Source organism: Arachis stenosperma, chromosome 3, assembly GCF_014773155.1.
Source record: "Arachis stenosperma cultivar V10309 chromosome 3, arast.V10309.gnm1.PFL2, whole genome shotgun sequence".
Classification (NCBI taxonomy): domain Eukaryota; kingdom Viridiplantae; phylum Streptophyta; class Magnoliopsida; order Fabales; family Fabaceae; genus Arachis; species Arachis stenosperma.
This window is the reverse complement of record NC_080379.1, coordinates 77,245,909-77,264,378: the sequence shown is the minus strand read 5'-3', so window position 1 is coordinate 77,264,378 and position 18,470 is coordinate 77,245,909. Positions and strand designations below refer to the sequence as shown.

The 18,470-nt window shown below is 42.8% G+C and overlaps 1 non-coding gene across 1 annotated transcript; it reads left to right on the top strand.

Moving 5' to 3' along the window:
- The first annotated feature begins 17,851 nt into the window (after window positions 1-17,851).
- On the top strand, window positions 17,852-17,959 carry LOC130972640 (small nucleolar RNA R71). Its single transcript, XR_009083803.1, has one exon. It is a non-coding gene; the product is annotated as a small nucleolar RNA R71 (small nucleolar RNA).
- The last annotated feature ends 511 nt before the right edge of the window (window positions 17,960-18,470 follow it).

Below are 18,470 nucleotides of genomic sequence, written 5' to 3'. Positions count from 1 at the left end.
TCTACATAATAAGGATATGCATTCTTTTCTTATTCATTCCATTTACTCTTAGTTTTGATGCTTGCTTGGGGACAAGCAAGGTTTAAGTTTGGTGTTGTGATGACAAGTCATCATATACCCATTTTTCAAGCTTATTTCACTTGTTTTGTTAGCATTTATGCACTTTCTTGTATCCTAAGTAAGTGATTTGGAGTAAAAATGCATAACTTCTCTAAATCAAGCAACCACCATGAAATTAATGTTATATCATGAGGTTTAAGCTAATTTTAATTGAATTTAATTGATTTATAAGCCTCTTGAATTTAGTGATTCTTTGAGTGGTTGTTTGGTTTATTATAGGTGAAGAAAAGAAGAGAAAAAGAAAAGCGTGGCCGAATCAAGAAGAAGCGTGCTGTATAAAATGGGGGAAGCAACATTGCCCTCCACAAGGGCAGACTGCCCTCTAGGAAAGCAACATGAGGTGACCAAGCAAAGGAAGGCAATTCTGCCCTGCCCACTCCAAAGGCAGAGCACAAAATGTGCCTTGGAACCAAGAGAAAGCAAATTCTGCCCTGCCCTTGTGGAGAGCAGAATCGGGCACCTCAAGGAAAGAAATCAAGGAAAAAAGGTCACCCATGCATGCTACAAGGTTCGAACAAGGAACCATGAGGAAGCTAAGCACTAAGGTCCACTACTGTGCCAAGAAACCAAGAAAATAATTAGCGTGTTTGCTTCCTCCGTGATTCGAACTCGGGCGTGCAATATGGCAACTCTGCCCTGCCCTTGGCGCGGGCAGGGCAGCATTTGAATTGGCACAATCTTGGCGCACCACTCCTCAATCTGGCGCACCAATTTCCTTCCCTGGCAGCACCAAGCGCGCGCTCCCATCCCTGGCGCACCAAACCGTTCCTGCCCTGCCCTTGGCGCGGGCAGGGCAGCGTTTTGCGTCCTTGGCGCACCAACTCAATTCTGGCACATCAAACTCTTCCTGCCCTGCCCTTGGCACGGGCAGGGCAGCATCCTTGCGCACCACGCCGCGCCAATCCTCAACCAGGGCCGCACCAACTCGCATCAACACGCACCAAGGCCGCACCAACCTCATGCATCATGCACCAAATTTCTGTCCTGCCCTCCACAAGGGCAGGGCAGCCTCCTGGGAGTGAATTTTCATGGGCCGAAAATTCAAACTAAAATCCCATTTTAATTCATTTCTTCACCAAATCAAAAGCCCATCCAAATCCCCAAAATCCAAGAATAGAAAGTGTATAAATAGGAGTTAGTTTGATGTAATTAGGACCTTTATGTTCACTTTTGAATTTTACTTTTACCTTGGCTTTTGAATTTTTACTTTCACCTTCCTTTGGAGCTTTGGCTCTCTTGCAATTGTTCTTGAGAGAATTGACTGAGCACTAAGAGGATTAAGGGAGAATTGACTGATCTCCTTCCTCATTCTTACTTGGGCAATTCTACTCTCCTGTTTTTTGAGTTTTGGGTGTGTGAAATTGGGGAAATTCTGTCCCAATTTCCATTCAAACTCTTTTCACTTTGTTTTCTGCAAAATTCAATTCCAATTCTGTTCTTCTATTGCTTCTTCTTTAAATTTTCCATCAATTGCTTTGATAACTCAGATCTGGGAAGGAAATTGGGTTTTAGGCTCTGCTACCTAAGCCCTTGAATCCTGAGATCAAAATTCACTTGGGTTCTTCTGTGAACCTCTGCTACATTTTATTTCCTTTCTGTTTGAATGTTTATTGCTTCTGATTCAATCTCTGCTCAATCAATTGTTGCAATTTACTTTCTCTTTGTTTAGATTCTGAAATCCCTGTCCTCAATTCCCTTTTACTTTCAAGTAATTTATATTCCTTGCTATTTAAGTTACTACAATTTACATTTCTTGCACTTTAAGTTTCAGTCATTTACTTTCTTGCTCTTTAAGATTCTGCAAATTTACAATCCTGTTCTTCAATTTACTGCACTTTTCCCTTCCCCCTTTACAATTACTGTCATTTACTTCCTGTTAAACACAAATCACTCAATCAAAACTTGATTCGCTTGACTAAATCACCCACTAAACTAAAATTGCTCAATCCTTCAATCCCTGTGGGATCGACCTCACTCATGTGAGTTATTATTACTTGATGCGACCCGGTACACTTGCCGGTGAGTTTTGTGTTGGATCGTTTTCCACACATCAATATTCTGGCTAGTTTTTAGTATATTTTTATTAGTTTTTAGTTAAAATTCACTTTTCTGGACTTTACTATGAGTTTGTGTGTTTTTCTGTGATTTCAGGTATTTTCTGGCTGAAATTGAGGGTCCTGAGCAAAAATCTGATTCAGAGACTGAAAAGGACTACAGATGCTGTTGGATTCTGACCTCCCTGCACTCGAAGTGGATTTTCTGGAGCTACAGAAGTCTAATTGGCGCGCTCTTAACGGCATTGGAAAGTAGACATCCTGGGCTTTCCAGCAATATATAATAGTCCATACTTTGCCCAAGATTTGATGGCCCAAACTGGCGTGGCAATTCAGCCTCAGAAATTCCAGCGTTTAACGCTGGAACTGGCATAAAACTTGGAGTTAAACGCCCAAACTGGCATGAAAGCTGGCGTTTAACTCCAGAAAAGGTCTCTACACTTGAAAGCTTCAATGCTCAGCCCAAGCACACACCAAGTGGGCCTGGAAGTGGATTTTTCTGTCATTTACTCATTTCTGTAAACCTTAGGTTACTAGTTTACTATTAATATGATCTTTTGACATTGTATCTGTACCTCATGATACTTTACACGTTTCCTTGTGTACCTTCCACAGTATGAGTCTCTAAACCCCATGGTTGGGGGTGAGGAGCTCTGCTGTGTCTTGATAGATTAATGCAATTACTACTGTTTCTTATTCAATCATGCTTGCTTCCATTCTAAGATATCACTTGTTCTTAACCCGGATGAATGTGATGATCCGTGACACTCATCATATTCTCAACTATGAACGTGTGCCTGACAACCACCTCCGTTCTACCTTAGATTGAGTAGATATCTCTTGGATTCCTTAACCAGAATCTTCGTGGTATAAGCTAGAACTGATGGCGGCATTCAAGAGAATCCGGAAGGTCTAAACCTTGTCTGTGGTATTCTGAGTAGGATTCAATGATTGAATGACTGTGACGTGCTTCAAACTCCTAGCAGGCGGGACGTTAGTGACAGACGCAAAAGAATCACTGGATTCTATTCCAGCCTGACTGAGAACCGACAGCTGATTAGCCATATGCTGTGACAGAGCATAGGAACATTTTCACTGAGAGGATGGGAGGTAGCCACAGACAACGGTGAAACCCTACATACAGCTTGCCATGGAAGGAGCCTTGCGTGTTTGATGAAGAAGACAGTAGGAAAGCAGAGATTCAGAAGATGGAGCATCTCCAAAACCCCAACCTATTCTCCATTACTGCAGTACAAGTAACCATTTTATGCTCTTTTGCTTTTTACAATCAATCCTGATAATTTCTGATATCCTGACTAAGATTTACAAGATAACCATAGCTTGCTTCAAGCCGACAATCTCCGTGGGATCGACCCTTGCTCACGCAAGGTATTACTTGGACGACCCAGTGCACTTGCTGGTTAGTTGTGCGGGATTGCAAAAGTGTGATTGCAATTTCGTGCACCAGCCGAGTTCCCCCCTGGTGAAGAAAGTGATTCCGACACCTCGGGTCCGCTTGGTGGATCCTCGCCCTACCTCTGCCGTTCCATCTGCTGCCCCTCCAAGTAAGAAGCAAAAGACGGTTGAGCCTTTCGACCTTAATGCCCCTGACTTCAATGCCATCGAGTTCATAGATGAACAGATTGGGCCCTATGGTACCCTCTCGATGGACGATGTGTCCATCCTCCACCATTTGGAATTTATGGCCCGGAATCACGTGCAGATGGTGTTTATGGCGGCCGCTATACACCGGACTGCTCAAAGTCTCCCTCTTCATGCCACCAAGGCATTTATGGAGGAGGCAAAGCAAGTGTTTGACTGGATGAGGGGGCTGAAGGAGGAGCTCGAATTAATGGTGACCAAGTTAGAGAAGGATCTAGAGAATGAGAAGGCGAGTTCCCTTTCATTGGCGGCTTCTTTGAGGTTGGCCGAGGACACAGCCCTGATGCATAAAGATAGTTATGTTACAACTTATCGGGAGGTGATGCGTCTGAGGGGGGAGTTGGACAGTGCTCGGGAGGATTATTCTGAGCTCCAAGGTCATCTTGTCGGCAGCGTGACTGCTGCTTATGAGAATTTGAAGGAGCAAGTTTGGGTCATTGCTCCCGAGGCCGATCTCACCCTTTTTAGTTTAGACAATGTTGTTAGAGATGGCAAGATTGTCCCTGATGACGAGGGTGATGATGATGCTGATCCTCCTCCTGTGTCCTCTGCCAAAGTGTCGACTTCTTCTGCTCCTCCGGTTGCACCTGATTCGGATTGCCAAGTTTTGAACCGGGAGGATGGAACTATAGATGCCGTGCCTATTCAGACTCGTCCTCCTTCTCCTTGTCCTGATACTGCCAAGGATGCTCCTGATGTTTGCTGATCTTTTTTCTGGATTCTCATGATAGTTGGCCCGGCTTGTGGGCTCTTAAAACTTTTTATTTATTTGCTGACGTTTTCTTGGTTGTTTCGTCTAGCAACCTTTTGAAAAACAAAAGTAGCTCGTTATCCTTTTTTGATGGCCTCCGAGGCTTTAAAACTTTGTAGATCATATCAAGGTTTTTGATATTTTCTTTTGTTTTCTAAGAATGTTGGACTTTGCAGTTTGACCTTTTTGGATTGCCTCGTGCTTATCGTTTGTAGCTTGGATCCTCTGTAATTGTGTGGATCCGACTTGTTTTCTCGTTTTTGTAGGTATTTTTGGTGTTTCTCCTACTAATTTCTTCGCGTTGATTCCCTTTATTTCTATAATCCTTTTTTGTGGACCTTTCGTCAGGTCTCTTTCAGGGATTACTTTTGTTCGTAGGAGTCCGACTTCGTTTAGGTCGGTCTCTTCTGAGTTATATCTGTAATCCTCTTTCTTGGATCTTTATCAGATCTCTTTCAGGGGTTATTTGTATAACTTTTTAGTAGCAGGAGTTCGGCTTCGTTATGTCGGTCTCCTTTAAGTTATAGCGTAATCCTCTTTCTTGGATCTTTACCAGATCTCTTTCAGGGACTATTTGTATAACCTTTTAGTAGCAGGAGTCCGACTTCGTTATGTCGGTCTCCTTTAAGTTATAGCGTAATCCTCTTTCTTGGATCTTTACCAGATCTCTTTCAGGGACTACTTGTATAACTTTTTTAATGGTAGGAGTCCGACTTGGTTACATCGGTCTCCTTTAAGTTATTTTTTGTAGTCCTCTTTCTTGGATCTTTGTCAGATCTCTTTCAGGGACTACTTATACAACTTTTTTAATGGTAGGAGTCTGACTTGGTTATATCGGTCTCCTTTAAGTTATTTTTTGTAGTCCTCTTTCTTGGATCTTTGTCATATCTCTTTCAGGGACTACTTATATAAATTTTTAGTTTGGGGCTAACTTTGTTATGTCAGGCCCTTCTAAGTTAAAGTAATCCTCTTTAATAGGGTTGGCCAGACCCCTTTCCAGGGTTTACTTATAACTTGGGTTGACTTGGTCCGACTTCTGAACGTCGGCCAGTCTTTTAAGTTATTATATTAGCTATCCGTAAGACCTCGTCAGGTTCTTTTTTTTTTTGGATTGCTTTCGATAACTTCTTACATTATTCTGTGTTCATCTTTGCCAATTTGTAGAAAATGGTTGGCGTCTTTAGATCGTCTTTTGGGTGAATCGCGTTTTCACCTTTATCGGACGATTGTCTTTATCGTGGTCGCGTAGTGAATTTGTTTTTCACTTTTTGCCGACCTGTTGCTTTATAATCGGACGATGAATACTTCAGATTAATGTGTCTTGGAATTTTGTAGAATATCTAAGTAAACTTTATTCAAAAAAAAATGCAAATATATACATGTGGGATTTTCCTTGTCCTTTTAAGTCGGGTATGATCTAGGTCTCTACATGGTGCCTCATTAAAAAACCTTTTCAGGAAAAAGAGCGCATCTATTTAGTGAGATCCTTTACCTTTTCTAACTGTAGTACCTTCTTAGGTTGCAGGCGTTCCATGATCGATGAAGCTCTCGTCCATCAAGCTCGGACAGTCTGTAGTAGCCCTTCCCCAGTACTTCAATGACTCGGTAGGGTCCTTTCCAGTTTGCTGCCAGCTTTCCTTCTCCGGGTCGAGCTGTTCCAATGTCATTTCTGATTAGGATGAGATCATTCTCTGCAAAACTTCTCGGCACTACCTTTAGATTATATCTGGAGGCCATTCGTTGTTTTAGAGCTTCTTCCCTGATCCGAGCTCTTTCTTGGATTTCGGGTAACAAGTCGAGCTCTTCTCTCTGAAGTTGGGAGTTTGCTCGTTCAATGTAGTGGACTACTCGGGGAGATCCTTCTTCGATTTCTATTGGAAACATTGCCTCCGCTCCGTATGCCAGTCGGAATGGTGATTTGTTTGTAGTAGAATGGGGGGTTGTTCGATACGCCCATGATGTGCGGAAAACGATCCGACACAAAACTCACCGGCAAGTGCACCGGGTCGCATCAAGTAATAATAACTCACGGGAGTGAGGTCGATCCCACAGGGATTGAAGGATTGAGCAATTTTAGTTTAGTGGTTGATTTAGTCAAGCGAATCAAGATTTGGTTGAGTGATTTGTGATTTGCAGAATTTAAATTGCATAGAAAGTAAAGGGAATGGGTAATTAGCATGAAATTAAAGAGAACAGGAGTTAAAGTGCTGAATCTTAAAGAACAAGAAATTAAATGGCGGAAACTTAGAACGCAAGAAATGTAAATTGCAAAATCTTAAAATGCAAGAAATGTAAATGGCGTGAATTGTAAAGGGAATTGGGAGTTGGATTTGCAGAAATTAAACAAGGAAAAGTAAAATTGCAACAAGCAGAAAATTAGAGAATGGCTTGGATCAAACCGGATCTTAAACAGAAAAGTAAATGAGCATGGAAACATTAAACAGGGAGTGGTAAATGGGAAATCCGGATCTCAGGACCCAAGAGACTAGAAAACCAAGTCTAGATCTCAATGCCTTCCTAGATCCAACAAGAACAATTGAAAGGAAATTGTAAATTGCAAAGAGATTAGATGAAGAAGCAAGTAACCGAAACTGAAATTCAATTAAGCAGAAAATTAAACAAGATCCCAAGGTGAGATTGAAACAGAATTCCTTCAATTCTCTCCCTAAGATCCGAAGCAAGGAAAGTAAAGAGTGCTTGTCAAGAACAAGGAAGAAGAGAGATTAATTCTCCTCCCCAATTCTCTTGAATTAAAACAACAATGCTAGAATGTAAAAGTGAGCTCCCAATGCCAACCGAAAAGAAAGCTCTATGAAAACTAAAAAGGGAAGCTCTCCTAAGAACTTGAATTCTATCCTATTTATACACTTTCTTCAAATGATCTTCAAGCCTTGAGTTGGTCCTTTGCTCTTGGTGGAATTGGGTTGAAAGAGGCCTTGGTTGATTGCTCTTGGAGTTTGGAGAGGAACCAAAGTGAACCAATTGAATCGGGTTGGAGTTTTGCAAAAGTTGGAGTAAAAGTTTGAGCAAAAGTTAGGGGCCAACTTTTCATATCAGCTAGCCTCTTTTGCTGATACCAACGTTGGTGCAAAAGTTAGGGGTCTAACTTTTGCTCCAACGTTGGCCCTTCCTAGTGCACCTATGGCGCCAACGTTAGCCCAAAAGTTAGGGGTCTAACGTTGGCGCAAACTTTTGCCCTTCCCCTTGTATTTTCATGTGCCAACGTTAGCCCAAAAGTTAGGGGGCTAACGTTGGCGCAAACTTTTGGTGGCCAGGGAGGCTTTTCTCATGCCAACGTTAGCCCAAAAGTTAGGGGCCTAACGTTGGCGCAAACTTTTGTAGCCCAGGGAGTGATTTTCAAATTCTAACGTTAGCCCAAAAGTTAGGGGTCTAACTTTGAGGCTAACTTTTCACCCAAAAGTTTGTGCAAAAGTTTGAGGCTAACTTTAGGTCCAACTTTTTGCTTCCTGGTTCAATTTCACTTATTTCATTGTCCTCTCTTTACTCCTAGTTATTCCTTCTTGCTTCAACCTTTCTTCAAGCTTTCTTCACCTATCATTAATCAACCAAACACATCAAAGCTATGCTCAAAATCATGAGATATTCATTCTATCCTAATATGCATCAAATATAGCATAAAACCTCATGAAATTGCATTAATTCATCTATGGTTAATTCAATCAAAGGAAGCATGAAAATCTACCCAAATTGGCTTGCTTAGACCTCAAGAAAGTGCATAATTCAAGTGAAAACAAAAGAAAAAGACTAGTGAAATTAGGCTAAGATGACTTGTCATCAGCCCATAGGACTTGTGGGAGTTCCTCGGCCCAAGCTCCTTTTGCTTCTTGTAGCCTCCGCTTTAGTCCGGCCAATATGACTTTGTTGGCCGCTTCGGCTTGTCCATTTGCTTGGGGATGTTCGACGGAGGTGAACTGGTGTTTTATGTTCAAGTCGGCCACCAATTTTCTGAAGCCTGCCTCTGTAAATTGGGTACCGTTGTCCGTGGTGATGGAGTATGGTACCCCGAATATCGTAATAATGTTCCTATATAGGAATTTTCGACTTCTTTGAGCGGTGGCGTTGGCCAGGGGTTCTGCCTCGATCCATTTTGTGAAATAGTCTACTCCTACTATGAGGAATTTTACTTGTCCCGATCCCTGTGGGAAGGGTCCGAGAAGGTCGAGTCCCCATTTCGCAAATGGCCAGGGTGAGGTCACGCTAATGAGCTTTTCTGGTGGGGCAATGTGAAAGTTGGCATGCTTCTGGCATGGTGGACATGTCCTTACAAATTCTGTAGCCTCCTTTTGTAGAGTTGGCCAATAGAATCCCACCTGGAGTATCTTTTTGGTGAGAGCTTGCGCTCCGAGATGATTACCACAAATGCCGCTGTGTACTTCCTCCAAGACTTCCTTTCTGTTGGAAGTTGGTACGCATTTTAGTAAAGGTGTTGATATCCCTCCTTTGTACAGCGTGTTATTTATGATAGTGTAGTACTATGCCTCCCTTTTCAGCCTCTTTGCCTCCTTTTCATCTGTAGAGAGTTCTTCTGTTTTGAGGTAGTTTATTATGGGGGTCATCCATCCTTGGTCTCGACCTATTATAGCTAGGATTCTTTCTTCTTCTACTATTGACGGGTTCTGTAGTACCTCCTGGATGAGGCTTATGCTGTTGCCCCCTGGTTTGGTGCTGGCTAATTTTGAAAGGGCGTCAGCTCAGGCATTTTGCTCACGAGGTATGTGGTGGATTCTATATTCCCCGAGTTGTCCGAGATGTTCTTTGGTTTTATCCAAATATTTTTTCATGGTCGGATCTTTGGCTTGGTAGTTTCCTGTTATTTGTGAGGTGATGACTTGTGAGTCACTGTAGATGTTGAGTTTCTGAGCTCCAACCTCCCTAGCCAGCTTCAGACCAGCTAATAGTGCTTCGTATTCTGCCTGGTTGTTTGAGGCCGGGAATCCGAATTTAAGGGAGAGCTCAAGTTGAGTTCCTTGGTTGCTTTCTATTATCACATCCGCACCGCTTCCTGTTTTATTCGAGGATCCGTCCCCGTATATGTTCCATTCTATGGGGATTTCTGGGATGTCTGTAAATTCTGCGATGAAGTCGGCCAGGTGTTGCGAATTGATTGCCGTACGCGCCTCGTATTGGAGGTCGAATTCGGATAACTCGATTGCCCATTGTAGGATTCTTCCTGCTAGATCTGTTTTCTACAATATCCCTTTTATGGGTTGGTTGGTTCGAACTTTAATGGTATGCGCTTGGAAATATGGGCGAAGCCGCCGGGATGTGAGGATCAGAGCGTAGGCAAACTTTTCTATTTTCAGGTAGTTCAGCTCAGATCCCTGTAGTGCTTTGCAATGAAGTAGACGGGTTTTTGCCCATGTTCGTCTTCTTTGACTAGTGCTAAAGCTATTGCCCGACACCCTACTGCGAGATATAATATGAGCGGTTCTCCTTCTCGTGGCCGAGATAGGATAGGTGGCCGTCCTAAGAACTCCTTGAAGTCTAGGAAGGCTTGCTCACATTCTGTCATCCATTCGAACTGTTTTCCCTTTCTTAAAGTAGCATAGAAGGGAAGAGATCTTATCGCAGCTCCTACTAAGAATCGGGATAGAGCGGCCAACCTCCCGTTGAGTTGTTGTACTTCTTTGACACAGGTTGGGCTCTTCATGTTGAGTATGGCTCGACACTTGTCTGGATTTGCTTCAATCCCCCTTTGTGTGAGCATGAAGCCCAAGAATTTGCCGGCTTCTACTGCGAAGGTGCATTTTGCGGGATTGAGCCGCATGTTGTGCTTTCTGATAGTGTAAAACACTTGAGTCAGGTCGGATAACAATGTATCTTCGCTTTGTGTCTTTATCAACATATCGTCTACATAAACTTCCATGTTTTTTTCGATGTGATCTGAGAAAACTTTATTCATTAGCCTTTGATAAGTAGCTCCTGCGTTCTTGAGACCAAAAGGCATCACGATGTAACAGTAGTTTGCTTTCGGTGTTAGGAACGAGGTTTTTTCTTGATCTGGTGGATACATGGGGATTTGGTTGTACCCTGAATATGCGTCCATGAATGAGAGATACTTATATCCTGATGAAGCATCCACTAGAGCGTTGATGCTTGGGAGTGGGTAGGGGTCTTTTGGGCAGGCTTTGTTGAAGTCAGTGTAGTCGGTGCACATTCGCCACTTTCCATTTGACTTTTTCACCAAGACGACGTTTGCTAGCCATAGTGGATATTTGACTTCCCTTATGAACCCGGCCTTAAGCAGCGCTTGTACTTGTTCTTCTACAGCTTGAGCTCGTTCTGGTCCAAGTTTTCTTCGTCTTTGTTGTACCGGCCGAGATCCCGGATACACTGCCAATTTGTGGCTCATTAGTTCGGGATCAATACCTGGCATGTCGGCAGCTTTCCATGCGAAGAGATCAACATTATCTCGTAGGAACCGTATTATTGATTCCTTTGTGTCTCCTTTTAGGATCGTGCCAATATTAGTTGTTTTATCCGAGGTGTCTCCGATCTGGACTCTTTCTACTTCTCCTTCGGGTTGTGGTCGGAATTCTTCTCGCCTCTGAACTCCACCGAGCTCGATTGTGTGGAACTCTCCTCCTTCACCTCGGAGGTTTAGGCTTTCGTTATAACAGCGACGTGCCATCTTTTGATCTGCCTTTATCGTAGCTATCCCTTCCGCAGTTGGGAATTTCATACATAGATGTGGGGTTGAAACTATTGCGCCGAGTTGATTTAACGTTGTCCGACCTATTAAGGCATTGTAGGCTGAGCTTACGTCGACCACGATGTAGTCTATCTTGAGTGTTCTGGATTGGTTCCCCTTTCCGAAGGTTGTATGCAGCGATACGTATCCTAGCGGTTGAACTGGGGCATCTCCTAGTCCGAACAGGCTATTCGGGTATGCTCTTAGCTCTTTTTCTTCTAGACTGGTATGCGAAATTGTGATCAATACTTTTCACAACTCAAATAATCCCCGGTAATGAATCCAAAAACTTGGTGTTCAATACCATGGCATAAACACAACTTCGCACAACTAACCAGCAAGTGCACTGGGTCGTCCAAGTAATAAACCTTACGCGAGTAAGGGTCGATCCCACGGAGATTGTTGGTATGAAGCAGGCTATGGTCACCTTGTAAATCTTAGTCAGGCAGACTCAAATGGGTATAGATGATATACGAATAAAACATAAAGATAAAGATAGAGGTACTTATGTAATTCATTGGTAGGAATTTCAGATAAGCGTATGAAGATGCTTGGTCCCTTCCGTCTCTCTGCTTTCCTACTGTCTTCATCCAATCCTTCTTACTCCTTTCCATGGCAAGCTTATGCAAGGGTTTCACCATTGTCAGTGGCTACCTCCCATCCTCTCAGTGGAAATGTTCAACGCACCCTGTCACGGCACGGCTATCCATCTGTCGGTTCTCGATCAGGCCGGAATAGAATCCAATGATTCTTTTGTGTCTGTCACTAACGCCCCACCTTCAGGAGTTTGAAGCACGTCACAGTCATTCAATCATTGAATCCTACTCAGAATACCACAGACAAGGTTAGACCTTCCGGATTCTCTTGAATGCCGCCATCAGTTCTTGCCTATACCACGAAGACTCTGATCTCACGGAATGGCTGGCTCGTTTGTCAGGCGAGCACTCGGTTGTCAGGCGATCAACCATGCATCGTGTATCAGGAATCCAAGAGATATTCACCCAATCTAAGGTAGAACGGAGGTGGTTGTCAGTCACACGTTCATAGGTGAGAATGATGATGAATGTCACGGATCATCACATTCATCAAGTTGAAGAACAAGTGATATCTTGGATAAAGAACAAGCGGAATTAAATAGAAGAACAATAGTAATTGCATTAATACTCGAGGTACAGCAGAGCTCCACACCTTAATCTATGGTGTGTAGAAACTCCACCGTTGAAAATACATAAGAACAAGGTCTAGGCATGGCCGAATGGCCAGCCTCCCAAAGTGATCAAAAGATCTAAAGAACAAAAGATTCCAAAGATCAGAAGATGTCAAATACAATAGTAAAAGGTCCTACTTATAGAAAACTAGTAGCCTAAGGGTTACAAAGATGAGTAATTGACATAAAAATCCACTTCCGGGCCCACTTGGTGTGTGCTTGGGCTGAGCAATGAAGCATTTTCGTGTAGAGACTCTTCTTGGAGTTAAACGCCAGCTTTTGTGCCAGTTTGGGCGTTTAACTCCCATTTTGGTGCCAGTTCCGGCGTTTAACGCTGGGAAATCTGAGGGTGACTTTGAACGCCGGTTTGGGCCATCAAATCTTGGGCAAAGTATGGACTATCATATATTGATGGAAAGCCCAGGATGTCTACTTTCCAACGCCGTTGAGAGCGCGCCAATTGGGCTTCTGTAGCTCCAGAAAATCCACTTCGAGTGCAGGGAGGTCAGAATCCAACAGCATCTGCAGTCCTTTTCAGTCTCTGAATCAGATTTTTGCTCAGGTCCCTCAATTTCAGCCAGAAAATACCTGAAATCACAGAAAAACACACAAACTCATAGTGAAGTCCAGAAAAGTAAATTTTAACTAAAAACTAATAAAAATATACTAAGAACTCAACTAAAACTACTAAAAATATACTAAAAACAATGCCAAAAAGCGTACAAATTATCCGCTCATCACAACACCAAACTTAAATTGTTGCTTGTCCTCAAGCAACTGAAAATCAAATAAGATAAAAAGAAGAGAATATGCAATGAACTCCAAAAACATCTATGAAGATCAGTATTAATTAGATGAGCGGGGCTTTTAGCTTTTTGCCTCTGAATAGTCTTGGCATCTCACTTTATCCTTTGAAATTCAGAATGATTGGCTTCTTTAGGAACTCAGAATCCAGATAGTGTTATTGATTCTCCTAGCTAAGTATGATGATTCTTGAACACAGCTACTTATTGAGTCTTGGCTGTGGCCCAAAGCACTCTGTCTTCCAGTATTACCACCGGATACATACATGCCACAGACACATAATTGGGTGAACCTTTTCAGATTGTGACTCAGTTTTGCTAGAGTCCCCAATTAGAGGTGCCCAGGGTTCTTAAGCACACTCTTTTTGCCTTGGATCACAACTTTATTCCTTTCTTTTTCTTTCTTTTTTTTTTCGTTTCTTTTCTCTCTTTTTTTCGTTTTTTTTTTTGTATTCACTGCTTTTTCTTGCTTCAAGAATCATTTTGGTGATTTTTCAGATCCTCAGTAACATGTCTCCTTTTTCATATTTCTTTCAAGAGCCAACATTCATGAACCACAAATTCAAAAGACATATGCACTGTTTAAGCATACATTCAGAAAACAAAAATATTGCCACCACATCAAAATAATCAAACTGTTATAAAATTTAAAATTCATGCAATTCTTTCTTTTCTTCAATTAAGAACATTTTTTTATTCAAGAGAGGTGATGGATTCATAGGACATTCATAACTTTAAGGCATAGACACTAAGACACTAATGATCATAAGACACAAACATGGACAAACATAAGCACTAAATTTCGAAAACAAGAAAATAAAGAACAAGGAGAATAAAGAACGGGTCCACCTTAGTGATGGCGGCTTGTTCTTCCTCTTGAAGGTCTTATGGAGTGCTTGAGCTCCTCAATGTCTCTTCCTTGTCTTTGTTGCTCCTCTCTCATGATTCTTTGATCTTCTCTAATTTCATGGAGGAGGATGGAATGTTCATGGTGCTCCACCCTTAGTTGTCCCATGTTGGAACTCAATTCTCCTAGGGAGGTGTTCAGTTGCTCCCAATAGTTTTGTGGAGGAAAGTGCATCCCTTGAGGCATCTCAGGGATCTCATGATGAGAGGGGTCTCTTGTTTGCTCCATCCTTTTCTTAGTGATGGGCTTATCCTCATCAATGGGGATGTCTCCTTCTATGTCAACTCCAACTGAATAACAGAGGTGACAAATGAGATGAGGAAAGGCTAACCTTGCCAAGGTAGAGGACTTGTCCGCCACCTTATAAAGTTCTTGAGCTATAACCTCATGAACTTCTATTTCTTCTACAATCATGATGCTATGGATCATGATGGCTCGGTCTAGAGTAACTTCGGTCCAGTTGCAAGTGGGAATGATTGAGCGTTGGATAAACTCCAACCATCCTCTAGCCACGGGCTTGAGGTCGTGCCTTCTCAATTGAACCGGCTTCCCTCTTGAATCTCTCTTCCATTGGGCGCCCTCTTCACAAATGTCAGTGAGGACTTGGTCCAACCTTTGATCAAAGTTGACCCTTCTTGTGTAGGGATGTTCATCTCCTTGCATCATGGGCAAGTTGAATGCCAACCTTACATTTTCCGGACTAAAATCCAAGTATTTTCCCCGAACCATAGTAAGCCAATTCTTTGGATCCGGGTTCACACTTTGATCATGGTTTTTGGTGATCCATGCATTGGCATAGAACTCTTGAACCATTAAGATTTCGACTTGTTGAATGGGGTTGGTAAGAACTTCCCAACCTCTTCTTCGGATCTCATGTCGGATCTCCGGATATTCACTCTTTTTGAGTGAAAAAGGGACCTCGGGGATCAACTTCTTCAAGGCCACAACTTCATAGAAGTGGTCTTGATGCACCCTTGAGATGAATCTCTCCATCTCCCATGACTTGGAGGTGGAAGCTTTTGCCTTCCCTTTCCTCTTTCTAGAGGTTTCTCCGGCCTTGGATGCCATAAATGGTTATGGAAAAACGAAAAAGCAACGCTTTTACCACACCAAACTTAAAAAGTTTGCTCGTCCTCGAGCAAAAGAAGAAAGAAAAGAGAAGAAGAAGAAGAAATGAGGAGGAAGGGAATGGCTTTTGTGTTCGGCCAAAGAGGGTGAGAAGTGGTTTTTAGGTTGTGTGAAAATGAAGGGGTGAAGAAGGGTTTATATAGGAGAGGGGGGGCTCATGGTTCGGTCATGTATGGGTGGGTTTGGGAGGGAAAGTGGTTTGAATTTGAATGGTGAGGTAGGTGGGGTTTTGTGAAGGATGGATGTGAGTGGTGAAGAGAAAGATGGGATTTGATAGGTGAAGGGTTTTTGGGGAAGAGGTATTGAGGTGATTGGTGAATGGGGAAGAAGAGAGAGAGTGGTAGGGTTGGTGGGGATCTTGTGGGGTCCACAGATCCTGAGGTGTCAAGGAAAAGTCATCCCTGCACCAAATGGCATGAAAAATCACGTTTTGAGCCAATTCTGGCGTTAAACGCCGGGCTGGTGCCCATTTCTGGCGTTTAACGCCAGGTTCTTGCCCTTTCCTGGCGTTTAACGCCAGTCTGGTGCCCCTTTCTGGCGTTAAACGCCCAGAATGGTGCCAGACTGGGCGTTAAACGCCCACCTGCTAGCCTTACTGGCGTTTAAACGCCAGTAGGTTCTTCCTCCAGGGTGTGCTGTTTTTCTTCCTGTTTTTCATTCTTTTTTTTGCTTTTTCAATTGATTTTGTGACTTCTTATGATCATCAACCTACAAAAACATAAAGTAACAAAAGAAAATAGATAAAATATAACATTGGGTTGCCTCCCAACAAGCACTTCTTTAATGTCAGTAGCTTGACAGAGGGCTCTCATGGAGCCTCACAGATACTCAGAGCAATGTTGGAACCTCCCAACACCAAACTTAGAGTTTGAATGTGGGGGTTCAACACCAAACTTAGAGTTTGGTTGTGGCCTCCCAACACCAAACTTAGAGTTTGACTGTGGGGGCTCTGTTTGACTCTGATTTGAGAGAAGCTCTTCATGCTTCCTCTCCATGGTGACAGAGGGATATCCTTGAGCCTTAAACACAAAGGATTCTTCATTCACTTGAATGATCAGTTCACCTCCATCAACGTCAATCACAGCCTTTGCTGTGGCTAGGAAGGGTCTGCCAAGGATGATGGTTTCATCCATGCACTTCCCAGTCTCTAGGACTATGAAATCAGCAGGGATGTAATGGTCTTCAATCTTCACCAAAACATCCTCTACAAGTCCATGAGCTTGTTTTCTTGAGTTGTCTGCCATCTCCAGTGAGATTCTTGCAGCTTGCACCTCAAAGATCCCTAGTTTCTCCATTACAGAGAGAGGCATGAGGTTTACACTTGACCCTAAGTCACACAGAGCCTTGTTGAAGGTCATGGTGCCTATGGTACAAGGTATGGAAAACTTCCCAGGATCCTGCCTCTTTTGAGGTAATTTCTGCCTAGACAAGTCATCCAATTCTTTGGTGAGCAAAGGGGCTTCATCCTCCCAAGTCTCATTTCCAAATAACTTGTCATTTAGCTTCATGATTGCTCCAAGGTATTTAGCAACTTGCTCTTCAGTGACATACTCATCCTCTTCAGAGGAAGAATACTCATCAGAGCTCATGAAAGGCAGAAGTAAGTCCAATGGAATCTCTATGGTCTCATTTTGAGCCTCAGATTCCCATGGTTCCTCAGTGGGGAACTCAGTAGAGGCTAGTGCACGCCCATTGAGGTCTTCCTCAGTGGCGTTCACTTCCTCTCCTTCCTCTCCAAATTCGGCCATATTGATGGCCTTGCACTCTCCTTTTGGATTTTCTTCTGTATTGCTTGGAAGAGTACTAGGAGGGAGTTCAGTAACTTTCTTGCTCAGCTGTCCCACTTGTGCCTCCAAATTCCTAATGGAGGACCTTGTTTCAGTCATGAAACTTTGAGTGGTTTTGATTAGATCAGAGACCATAGTTGCTAAGTCAGAGGGGTTCTGCTTAGAATTCTCTGTCTGTTGCTGAGAATATGATGGAAAAGGCTTGCCATTGCTAAACCTGTTTCTTCCACCATTATTGTTGTTGAAACCTTGTTGAGGTCTCTGTTGATCCTTCCATGAGAAATTTGGATGATTCCTCCATGAAGAATTATAGGTGTTTCCATAGGGTTCTCCTAGGTAATTCACCTCTTCCATTGAAGGGTTCTCAGGATCATACGCTTCTTCTTCAGATGAAGCATCCTTAGTACTGCTTGGTGCATTTTGCATTCCAGACAGACTTTGAGAAATCAAATTGACTTGTTGAGTCAATATTTTATTCTGAGCCAATATGGCATTCAGAGTATCAATCTCAAGAACTCCTTTCTTCTGATTTGTCCCATTGTTCACAGGATTCCTTTCAGAAGTGTACATGAATTGGTTATTTGCAACCATTTCAATTAGCTCTTAAGCTTCTGCAGGCGTCTTCTTCAGATGAAGAGATCCTCCAGCAGAGCTATCCAAAGACATCTTGGATAGTTCAGAGAGACCATCATAGAAAATACCTATGATGCTCCATTCAGAAAGCATGTCAGAAGGACATTTTCTGATCAATTGTTTGTATCTTTCCCAAGCTTCATAGAGGGATTCTCCATCCTTCTGTCTGAAGGTTTGGACTTCCACTCTAAGCTTACTCAATTTTTGTGGTGGAAAGAACTTTGCCAAGAAGGCATTGACTAGCTTTTCCCATGAATCCAGGCTTTCTTTAGGTTGTGAGTCCAACCATATCCTAGCTCTGTCTCTTACAGCAAAAGGGAATAGCATAAGTCTATAGACCTCAGGGTCAACCCCATTAGTCTTGACAGTGTCACAGATTTGCAAGAATTCAGCTAAGAACTGATGAGGATCTTCCAATGGAAGTCCATGGAACTTGCAATTCTGTTGCATTAGAGAAACTAATTGAGGCTTAAGCTCAAAGTTGTTTGCTCTAATGGCAGGGATAGAGATGCTTCTCCCATAGAAGTCGGGAGTAGGTGCAGTAAAGTCACCCAGCACCTTCCTTGCATTATTTGCATTGTTGTTGTTTTCGGCTGCCATGGGTTCTTCTTCTTTGAAGATTTCTGTTAGGTCCTCTACAGAGAGTTGTGCCTTAGCTTCTCTTAGCTTTCGTTTCAAGGTCTTTTCAGGTTCAGGGTCAGCTTCA